Source organism: Dermochelys coriacea, chromosome 6 (assembly GCF_009764565.3).
Source record: "Dermochelys coriacea isolate rDerCor1 chromosome 6, rDerCor1.pri.v4, whole genome shotgun sequence".
Lineage (NCBI taxonomy): Eukaryota > Metazoa > Chordata > Testudines > Dermochelyidae > Dermochelys > Dermochelys coriacea.
Window position 1 is genome coordinate 95903344 of NC_050073.1, and position 12062 is coordinate 95915405.

At 42.6% G+C, this 12062-nt stretch overlaps 1 pseudogene; it reads left to right on the forward strand.

Annotated features, from left to right (window-relative positions):
- Positions 1-1965: 1965 nt before the first annotated feature.
- On the forward strand, positions 1966-2111 carry LOC119858144 (annotated as a pseudogene).
- Positions 2112-12062: the final 9951 nt, after the last annotated feature.

Sequence of the window (12062 nt, forward strand, 5' to 3'; positions counted from 1 at the left end):
TCAGAATCCCCAAAGAGTAAGTTAAATATACTATTTTAAGCCCAAACTGTTATTATTGTGGTTTGTGTGTTTATCACAAGATACGTATTGCTAAGTCTAATGACCCTTGTGTCATTCACTCATGCCAATTATTCAGGCCTTGTGCTAACTGCTAGACCTCAAACTTAAGTCTGTTTTAAGACAACCCTTCACTTTGTGTAAGGTAAGAGGGCAGCTGGCCACCTTCAACCAGTTCTGTGGGTTGTACCTTTCTACCTAGCCCCACACAGGTTGATTACCTTATACTGACACACATAGAGATAGCCCTTTGCAGAAGAGCAGGTGATGTGCAGAGCTTTCCACGTTTCAGTGTATACCACCACCGTAGGCAAGTTTAATTGTTCCTTGAAGACATCTTCTTCAGGTTGACCTACTGAATGGACAGCAGACAATTTGTTAAAAACGTGTGCGTCCAGGTTAAACCCTGATGAAGATGCCATGAATAACATATAAAGAATTGAACCCAAGTCAAATTTGTCTTACATAACAGGAATTATGGGATGTTGTGTTACCTACCCCAAATTTCTAATTGCGCTAAGTGGTTGTTGTTTTTTAAACACATGTCCAAACATCCAGCTTCTTCCTTTTCCAACTTTAGATAACATTTTGGGAAATACCAATTTAAAAGCTGCTTGTCTTTAATTAAATCTGGATTTTTTTCAAATTCTTAATCCTTTAGGGTTGGGGTGATGGTCTTTACAACATATTTACCATAGGTTGAACAGATAATTTTCTGGCCCATGTGTTTATGCTCTGCCTGTTTATTATAGTCCTTGATTAACTTATTTATTTTTATTTGGGGTTCATTGAATAATTTGGCTATATTATGCATGTCAAGACAGTATTTTTTCTTCTATGCTTTTACTTCTGAAACTAAAGGGGTCACCCTTCCCTGACCACTCCACAGTGATATTAGTGGAGCATCTCTGATGATCCACCAATACTTGCATAACTATGGAAAAGTGCTCCTTTCTGTTTATGTACTCACTAGCATGGTGGGGTGGTTCCAGAATAGGGCTATGCATCCTGTCTATCACCCCACTACAATTCAGAAACCCCATTGTTTCAAATCCATTCACTATTTCCTGCACATTGCCAAGAGTCACACTTCTATGCAGCAGGATACGTTTAATGACCATACACACTTGGATGATAACAGCCCTCGCTGTGGATTTTCCAACCCCAAACTCATTGCACTCTGACCAGTAGCAATCTGGTATTGCAAACTTCTACTAGAGCACGATTGCTACTTGTGTCCAAGTAAAGGTTTGAATACACAGCATGAAAGCCTGGCCTCATTGAAGTCAATGGCAAAACTTCAATTTGCACCCCAAGGCCATACTTGAAAGGCCACATGGAGTCTGAATGGACGTAATTAACAACACAGTAAGATACATGGGTGAAATTGCTGATCATCCCATATTGGGGTTGAAAAGAGGAATCTTGCAAAGCGTAACACGTTGAAATGATTCCATCTTTGTTAGCAAGGCAATCAAATGCACAGCATCACCTATTGTTTGGGGTTAGGCGGAGCGAGAAGGGAAGTACAGAGTAGGGACTAGCGATCAAGCCAGTTAGTAACAGCAAGGTGAGCTCTGGTCAAAATTATGCTCACCGGAGAGAAACAGAAGGCCATGTGGTAGAAGAGGTGCTACTTTGGGGAGGGGAGTTTACACTGCAATCATGAGTCAGAGTGTTTTGGAGAAGGTGCAGGCCTTGTCCACAATACTCATTTTGGGAGAATCTCCCACCATTGCAGTGCTGGAAAGGCTAGTGTAAAAAAACCAAACCAAAACAAAAAAACCCACTGGGATTTTTGTTACCACTGAAACGTCGAGACCTACTCTGAGCAGGGTTTAATGTCAGGTTTATAAAAATGCTTGCGCTCCGTCTGCATTACAATGTCCAGTGTTGATACCAGTATAGGAACTGCGCTGGTTGTGAATTAGAGCACGTAAGTGCAGTGTAAATGCAGCCTCAGCCTGGGTGCTGACCCCTGCAATTTTCCCAAATGTGTGAAACTCGACTGCATAATTTGTGGAAGCGGGGGACTGCATTCGCGCACTCTCATAGGGGGGGGGGGAAGAAACCCTCAATGTGCAGTCTTTCAGTGTAGCAGTGTACTTTCACTTTGTCAGTCTCGCTCTGTTGCCATAGTGCCTACTAATGAAAAACTGAATTAACTTTTTCCACACACTTTTGGAGAGGAGGGACTTACATTCTACTTTTTTACACATTTATATGTGATCATGACATTTTGCCAATAATTTTAGCGCAAGTTACACTGGAATCAGAGTATATAGGTTGGCTATTTGTGTTAGTACTTTAACAACAATAGGGCAATATTTTGAATAGCTCTATTGAACTAATTGGTTGGGTGACTTATGCTAAAGAGTTAATGTTAATGACAAAGCCAATAATTCTGCATGCAACTAACAATTTGGTTTAATTATATCCTTCTCTAATTCTTCAGTAGTCAAGTGTTACCAAGATTATAGCCCTGAACAGCCTTAGTATCAGCTTGCATGTCTTACTGTTGTAGTGCCTGTGAAATCTCAGAAGACTTTCAAAGCCAGCTTTGGAGGAACATGCCCTACAACCTATAAGGTTAAAAATATTAAGAAGTTCACCCTTTCCTATTTCTTTTCCTTCACTTTCAGTTGCAACAACATTCTTTGGTGCAAACCCAATACACACCAAAATACTTCAGTGCTAGTTCCAGTCAGAGACTGAACATTTAGTCTGCAGAAGAGAAGAATGAGGGGGGATTTGATAGCTGCTTTCAACTACCTGAAAGGGGGTTTCAAAGAGGATGGCTCTAGACTGTTCTCAATGGTAGCAGATGACAGAACGAGGAGTAATGGTCTCAAGTTGCAATGGGGGAGGTTTAGATTGGATATTAGGAAAAACTTTTTCACTAAGAGGGTGGTGAAACACTGGAATGCGTTACCTAGGGAGGTGGTAGAATCTCCTTCCTTAGAGGTTTTTAAGGTCAGGCTTGACAAAGCCCTGGCTAGGATGATTTAACTGGGACTTGGTCCTGCTTTGAGCAGGGGGTTTGGACTAGATGACCTTCTGGGGTCCCTTCCAACCCTGATATTCTATGATTCTATGATTCTATGATTTTTCTTATGTTGACTAACCTGAGAAGTAAGCCTGCCAGGCCATGTGAAAAATATAGGCTCTGTCATGTCCCCAGAATGCAACAGCCCTCTGCAATTTAAAGGAATGCAACATGTGACCCAGTGTGCCTAGGGCAGCCCTCACTGGAAATGCCAAGATCAGGGCAGGCTGCAAAAGGGAGAACAGATACTCCCAAGAGTGGTGGTTAACACCGAAGTTAAACTCCCCAGCCAATCACAAACTGTGCTTCTGATTTCCCACACTGGTTATCAAGAAGCTAAAAAAGAAATCACACAGACCCCTTTACTACATTCCAGTTCTCTGGCTCCCAATCAGCACCTAGATTCAGTATAGTGAGAAGTTATTTGAAAAACTCTGCTCACTATACAAAATATTCTTCTGATCCCCAAAGGGTCAGCCACATTGTCAGGTCAATATTAGGTTGGATCTTACCCAAAATACCATGCTGCCAGTGTCTAAAATGAAAGGTTTATTATAAAGAAAAAACAAAGAACAAGAGTTGTTAAATGGTAAAGCAATCAAATACATACAGAGACTATCAAAGACCATATATCAGGCTCTTAGCAGTATTGGTGAGTTTGCTGGCTGAAAAGTCCCTCTGGAACACATAACAGTTTGGATGGGTCATTCAGTCCTTTGTTTAGCGCTTCTGTTTGTAGAAAAGTTACTCCAGAGGAAAGAAGCAGAATTGAAGACAAAATGGAGTTGATGCAGCTGCCTTTTATATTCTTTTGCCATGAGGCTTGCACTTTCTGTGCTCCAAACACAAGCTTCACAGCATATGGCAAAGTCTTAGAGTTCTTTGTCCATAAGCATGCCCCAACATGGCTTGCTGACTCATCAGGTGTAGTTATGGGTGGTGGGTATAAAAGCGAGGGAAGGCTCTGCCTTCCCTGCCTGGAGCTGCTGCCATGGGATGCTGGGCTGGGGCTGCTCTGGCCGACTGGCACAGTTGGGATGGCCCTGGCCGGATGGCCCATGACTAGCCAGCATGGCTGGGGCTGGGGCTGGCTGGCTGGCTGGCCCAGGGTTCAGCCAGCCCAGGGATCAGTCGGCTGGGGCTGGCTCAGGGCTTCTCTGGTGGCAGGGTGGGAGATGGGTCTGGGTTCCAGCTGGCTGAGGGCTTCTCTGGCCGCAGGGAGAGGGTGGAGGCAAGGGGGCTCAGGCTTCCTGCCGTGGAGTGTGGGGCCTCATGCAGCAGGGGTGGGGCCGCAGGGCTAGCCTTCCCAAAGTGGGAATCCACCCACCGCCCAACGATGTAGTTCCTGACCTTTCAATGGATTTATTGTACTGCTGATGTCCCTTGATGGGCTATCAAGTAGGCTAGGAAGTGCTGATGCCAATCTGCCAGTTGCACAGCACAAGTTTGGAAATACAGATATACCATACATATCTATAGCTCACAATACAAAGGTGATACAAACATATAAACAAGATTATCATACTTGGGAAATGATAACATTTTCACAGATACCTTTCATAGCATATCTGGCACAACTCAGTGCAATTTTACAATATTGGTATTCATAATATCCTGACGTTTCCCCCAGATTCCATACAGCATCACACAGTTGTGCTATGTACTGTATTTAACTGTAGGATCAATTTACTATTTATTTCTATTTAGTAACCTTTAAAATGTAACTTATGAGTGAGGACAGGCTGAATTTCACCCTGTAGAATTAGAACATGGAGCCCAAGGAGGAGGTTTTTTTGGTGTATGGGGGAAAATTCAACAAGCTGAGAGGCCATAGAAGGGAAACAGAAATTATGTTGCATGGTCCAGTATTGAATTTGTTTTTACAAACTATACAGTGTCCTTGATATGAAAATAAAACTCCAGTTTAAATCATTTGATGGTGGTATGTGGTTCCTGAAAGTAACTTTTTGTTAGTGATTTTTAGAGGGTGAAACAGGAATAAACTGTGTGTAGTGGTTAAAAACACCCCCCTTTGATAAAGCATCACTCCCTTTTGTAGCACTGATGTCAGAAACATACATGTGAGGATCTGAAGTTAAGCATTTTCATTTGTATTATGACAGGACTCTCACTTCAGTGTTTCAGCCCAAAAGAGGCCCTACTCGCCTAGAGAAATAGCATTAGAGACACTGCCCAGGCACTGTTCTGATTCCCATGCAACATCCTGAGCTAAATGGGCACAGCCAAGTCCTAATAGTCTAGTACAGGGGTGGCCAACTGTGGCTCTGGAGCCACACGCGGCTCTTCAGAAGTTAATATGCGGCTCCTTGTATAGGCACCGACTTCAAGGCTGGAGCTACAGGCACCAACTTTCTAATGTGCTGGGGGGTGCTCACTGCTCAACCCTGACTCTGCCCCAAGCCCTGCCCCACTCCACCCCCTCCCCTGAGCCTGCCGTGCCCTCACTCCTCTTCCTCTCCCCCAGACCTTCCTGCATGCCAGTGAACAGCTGATCAGGAGGTGCGGGAAAGGAGGGGAAGGGCTGATTGGGTGAGTGGGAGGTGCTGTGGACGAGGGAGCTGATGGGAGGCTGCTGGCATATTACTGTGGCTCTTTGACAATGTACATTGGTAAATTCTGGCTCCTTCTCAGGCTCAGGTTGGCCACTCCTGGTCTAGTAGGTAATGAACACCCGCTGGTGTTTAATGTCACATGATTTCTTTCCAGTTTCACCATTAAGTAATTTACATTGATGTCCCTTCATTCCGTGACACCTAGTACAAATAAGTCACTTGGACAGGGCAATAATAAAGGAGAACAGCAGATTCTCATTTTCAGCCCACACAGTCTGTAAATCTTTATGAGCAACAGCATTTACAAGTCTGAAGATTGCTATTAGGAGGACAGTCAATGGGTGGCCACCCCCCGATGTGCCCTTTCATGGTCTCAGGATAGCCCTACAAGTACCCCCACTTTAGTTTCCTCCTACCAGGGGCTTCTTCAATAACTCATTTGTCCATTCACAGCTCTTCTTGGGTTCTGGTTTATTAAATTAACAAAACATTCAAAATAAAGTTTTCAAGTCCTTCCATTTACCCTTCTCCTCGCCCTTTCTTTCCTGTTAGCTCACCCCCCCCAAGCACCAGGCTGAAGCCTGCTAGGTCCTAGCAGCCTCTGTCTTCCACTCTGTTCTAAGAATACTCCTATGACTTCCTGCTGCTGTTTATAAGGGAACCAGGTGATCCCTCTTCAGGTCTGACTCCTTAGTAATCAGGGTTGGCTGGCCCTGAGCCTCTACCTTAACAAGCAAACCACCCTGTTACACAGACAGAATATATGGTTTAGAAGATTTTGTTTTTTAAAAAAGGCTGCCTCAGTAAATGATTTAGGAGGACACAGATTATTAAGGAAACTGTTGAGAAATCAGCCACAAATCTGATGTTCATGGGGTCTACTCATCTCCCAGCCCTTTCAAAAGCTATTTATAGTGGCTAATTGTCCAGCTGCATTACATCTTCAGCTAGATCCTCCTTCCAAACCAAAATGAAATTAAAGCCCAAAGGAAGTCAAAAAGACACATTTAATATTAAACTTCAAATACAGGGATGGTGGGGAGAGAAATGTTTTCCAAACAGAAAAAGGCAAAACCAACAGAGAGACATTTTTCTTTTCTAAGGGGATATTTTATTTTAAAAAGATTAACAGTATATATCTGAGACAGTGGAGGAAAACATCTGAAAGTGCTTCAGCTATCAGATTAAGGAACAAAGTGATACAGATGAGAGAACAGCCTTTACAAAGCAGATTAGAACGTAAGAGATGAATGCAAATGGAGGGTCAAGCAGCTTGAATCTGAGAGAGCAAGGATTTGTGGAAAGCATAGGAGAGGATGGAGGGAGGGATTTAAGATGCACTGTAGCAGAAGCTGAAGCTGTTACAGCAACATTGCAAGGAATGGATGATGTGCGGGCTCCTGTCAGTGGTGGTTTAGGAGAATTATGTTTGCCTGCTGATTCCTCAGATGTGTTTATCAACTGTGTACCAGGGCAGATGGCCCCCTGCATTTTACAGCTTTGGGGGAAGGATGCAGAATCACTGATACCCTCTGTTGCTGCACAGCAACTTGCTGTTGTTCTTAGTGCCTTGGCTGGAGTGCAATCTGCCTGGGCTACTTAGCAGCTACAGCCCCACTTTAGAACAGGCTTTTGTAATTATCAAAGCAGCCAACTGTGACAACGACTGGCTGGAGGAGGATTCAGCAGTCCAGCTGTCATACTAAATAAGATATGTGCTGAGAGGCAGAGGGATGAGGAAGAGAGAAACATGCTTAACCACAGTACTAGGAGGTACAAGGGGACTAGGCATGTTAAATGTTTTAATTTAAAGCTGAGAACAAGATTTTACCTACATAGTTCCCAGTTAAGGGCCAGGTTCATCCCTGATCTGGAGCAGGGACAGAAGCGAGATTTGCATCTCCTATTCATGAGAAGCCTAGACTCATCTTGGCTTCCGGCATAGGCTAGGGCAGCTCTGAGGCTTGCCCTAACTCCTGAGGCAAATGGGCACTGCAGAGGCATGAAATTTCCACGGCATAACACCACCCTGGCCATCTGATCTCTTCCATCCCATTCCAAGTCTGCCTGGAGCCCCCCTTGTGCCAGAGCAGGGGCTTCCTGTAAAGGCACGCAGAATCGGTGGCTCTGCACTTGCACTTGGGCCCCAAAGAAATGACGTGGGAGTAGCAGCTTTCATATCATATATCCCTGTGGTGAAGCATAGGCTTAGATAGAATACTTAGGATAGGATAGAGTCCCATCCTTAAGAGATGAGAGATGAGAGGTGCAGTACTGGAAGAGGAGACAACTTTATCCCCTCCAGTCAGAGCCAGTGTTAGGTATCAGCAGACAACTGCTTCAGGCCCGGAGCAGCTCCAGGTGGCCCCCTATTAATTATTAGTATGTATTGTTTTGGGGGGGGAAATATTCCTACTTAGGGCCCCCAATGGGCTACTAGTGGCACTGCCGCCAGAACTCAGGGCAGTGGATAGAACACATGTCCAAAGGGTGGACTCAGACTGGTAATTAACCAAGTGATTTTTTGCAGGGGACAACATATGACTTCAGGAAAGGCCTGACAGTGCAATTCAGTTCTATTGATCAATGCTTGTAGGTTTTTGATTGCCATGTTCTGCAGGCAACAAATGTAATCAGCTTGTGGGAGTGCTACAGTGATTAGGCCCAACTGTAAAACTTGACTGAACTTCCACTGCAAAAACAGCCTTGCTAATTCAAGATGCTTAGTAGAACTGGAACTGCCTTTCCCTTGCAAAGCAAGGTGAACATTTTGCTAGCATGCATGTGTCTGATTCAGGCCACAGATCCACTGTACTTTCCTGGGGCTTTCACCCTGGCAGACATCATCCTCGTATCAAGAGACAGCCAACAGCGGCTTTCATGGAGAAGGTCATTTTAAGTTTTACACAGAATACAAGTTCCTGTCACCATTCACTTAAACAGGATTCAAATATATCAGCAATTCTGCTATCCTTGCAAAAGAACAGGTCTCAAGAGCCCTGGAAACCATTCCTGAAAATAAGGAAAAACATAAAGGCAGAAAAAAAGTAAATTAAAGTATCTCATGATGAAGTGAGCTGTAGCTCACGAAAGCTTATGCTCTAATAAATGTGTTAGTCTCTAAGGTGCCACAAGTACTCCTTTTCTTTTTGCGAATACAGACTAACACGGCTGCTACTATGAAACCTGTTTTGTCTCTGTTTCTTTGCAAATTCAGTATTTAAGAAAAAAATCCTTCAAATTCCTTATTCAGGGCCACCAGTTTCTCTCGTCACCATTAGAGCTCTTGTCCTCATCCACTTCTGAAAATGCTGCTGCCATTATTAATTCAGCCAATTGCTTGCCTTTTTTTCCCTCCCAGAGTTCCAGAACAAACAGGTTACAATTAGTGTCTGTGATGTATCCTGTTGCAAGCCACATGTAATTCAATGGCAACACTGAATTCAGATATTATTGATCAACTTCTAAATGACAAGTCTAAACAATATTGAATACTTTAATAGGGCCCCAACTCCTATTTCTCAACATACAAAAGTATACAGACAACTGTAAACAACTTCTAGTCTATAAGTCTCTGATGTTCTATATACCAGGTGCCACAAGTACTCCTTTTCTTTTTGCGAATACAGACTAACACGGCTGCTACTCTGAAACCTGTGATTATGCAAGGCACTTAATTTAGCCGTATAGAGTGGAAATCTGTCAAAATAGACTAGTTATTAAAGGCCAAACTCTGGCCTTACTTTTATAATTACCAAACAGTGCTGTTGAAGTCACTGGAGAAACACAAGTGCAAGTAGGGGCAGAATCTGGCTCATGATGTTTGGGAAAAATCCAAAGTTCTTGCAAAGATTGTAATGATTCAAAAAGGACCTTAGAGATCACAAAACTGTACTGAGGGGAAAACTAACTGTTGTCTTTTCTACAGATGGAAGCCAAAGTAGTGCTGACATAATTGTTTCAAATGTTTGGATATATGCTGGTTTCAAGTGATTCTTTTGAAAGCAAAGATCCTGGGACCCTGACACCTCAAGAATGACATGGTGTACAATGTAAAACCAGATGGATCATGTCTCTCCATAAAGGGATAAACCCTAATTTTACAGTTATGCCTTCATTAGAAAATAAACTTTCATTTCAATCAGAATTTCACATACAGGACAAGATATGAATTTTGAATAATATGTAAAATTCACATTTCCTATGTTCTGAAAGTGCATGTTTCATGATATTCCAGTTATAAAGTCCATTGGGTCACACGGAGTGTATTGTGCATTTCAGTGTATTATACCTGCTCATGCCTTTCGATTATAAATTCTTTCCCTGTTCTTTATTTGGTACACTTCTGTTGTATAACACACCTACAGAATTATACAGATAATAAGAGACATTACCTGAGATCAGAATAAATCTATTACACAGTCAATATATGGACTCTATCGTGGAGTCACAATAAAATACTGTCATTTCACTTTTTAATTTTTCTGCTTTGTTTTTTTTTACTTTTCAGTTGTTTGGAAAACTTTCTTAAAATAGAAAAAATAACAGTATTTTCCCTTATCACACTTATTGTCTTTCTCCTGGGAAACCCTTTAGCTTGTCTACACTACACACGTATGTCAGTATATGAGCGACACAGTTATGCTGACCGAACTATGTTATTGAGAGGGCGTCTCCAGTTGACATAGCTACTGCCTCTTGAGGAGGTGGGGTACCTATGTCAATGAGAGATGCTCTCCTGTTGGTGTAGATAGTTTCTTCACTGAGCGCTACAGTGGCGCAGCTGCATCCCCCTGCACCTTTGTATGCATAGACAAGTCCTTTCTTATGGAGCAAAGTGTCAACATTTGTTTTGTTTAACTTATTTATTCATATGCTAACATCACCATAGATGGCACCTACAGAATGAGACAACAGATTCATTAGTTAACTCTCCTTGCTTGCTGTCCTTGCTCCTTTCTCACTGGCAGTATGGCTGACTGGCTCTCTAGCCTGATCTTCTTCCATAAACACCAACATTTTTTAGTACATTTCTCTGACAGTGGCAGATTTTTGGGTCAGGGATGGGAAAGGAGAGGGGAAGATATTTTGGAAGTAATTCCATACCAGACTGTATCAGTTTGAAGGAAAGCGACATTTGGGGTCCAATGTCCCTTTAAACCCACTCTCAGATAATCATTGCATATCTCTTATTTGGAGTGAAGCCCTTTTAAACAAACACTTCACAAAATAGTGGGCCTGTTAAAGTTAGAGAACTAAGCACTTATCAGTGTATCTACACTGCAGTCACTGGGCATGATTGCAGCTGGAGCTGTCATACCCAGGCTAGCTTTAATTTAGCTAGCTTGTATCCTGGAGCAAGGAAGAGACTGTTAGGTTGAAATCTGTTTTGATATGGTTTCTCCAGTCTCCATCTTGGATTAGCTAAACAACAACTAGGACTCCATTTTGAACACCTTCCTTCATGGAGAGTTTGGCCCCCTTTTTCACATTAGTGCGGGAAAAGGTTAGATCAGTTAGATCATGTGACAGCCTAGTCTGCTCAGCAACCACATGTTACTTAAGGGGTAGCTCAACTGTTACTCTGGGCTGTCCAGCTGAGTGGCAGACAGTCTCTCACATTAGGAGCCAGTGGAGGTGAGCCTAGTGTGACCAGATGTCTGGATTTAATAGGGACAGTCCCAATTCTTGGGTCTTTTTCTTATATAGGCTTCTATTATCTCTCACCCTGTCCCAATTTTTCACATTTGCTGTCTGGTCACCCTAGGTGACCAGACCAGGACTTGCAGTTAGTGATACCAAATCTCATCCAGTTCCAGCTTCAAGACTTACCTGCATGCACCCGTTCTAACATCCACTGAGGAAGCGTCCACATACTACCATGCAGGATGACACCTTCAAGAATGGAAGAAAGAAGAGTGTTATGTGAAGTATTATTTTCTGCTGTAGGTTATTGAATCAAATACTGTGGCTGGATTTTTCTAAGATGAATAATTTTAGGACTGTTAAAGGAACACCATCAACTTATAATCACAGTAGTCTCTGGAATGCATTTTACCCTATTTTTACGAGTACCAATTAAGATTCCTGTAACTGAAATTCAAGAAAACATTATTATTTCTTTTAATTTTACAGTTTGCTACTTTGGACCCTATGCAACCCTATTCCTACTTAGCAAAGCACTTAACCACTTGCTTTAGTTAACATCATTTGGACTTACTCATGTGCTTAAATGCTTTGCTGTATTGAGGCCTTTCTGCGTGTGACAACACTTTGTGACTAGTCAGTTTCATGGTTTCCTCTGTAAAGTCAGTCAGGCAATCATGCAAATGTTTATGTACAAGACTTTAATGAGACTAGGCTTGTGAGTAAAGTTACCCATGTTC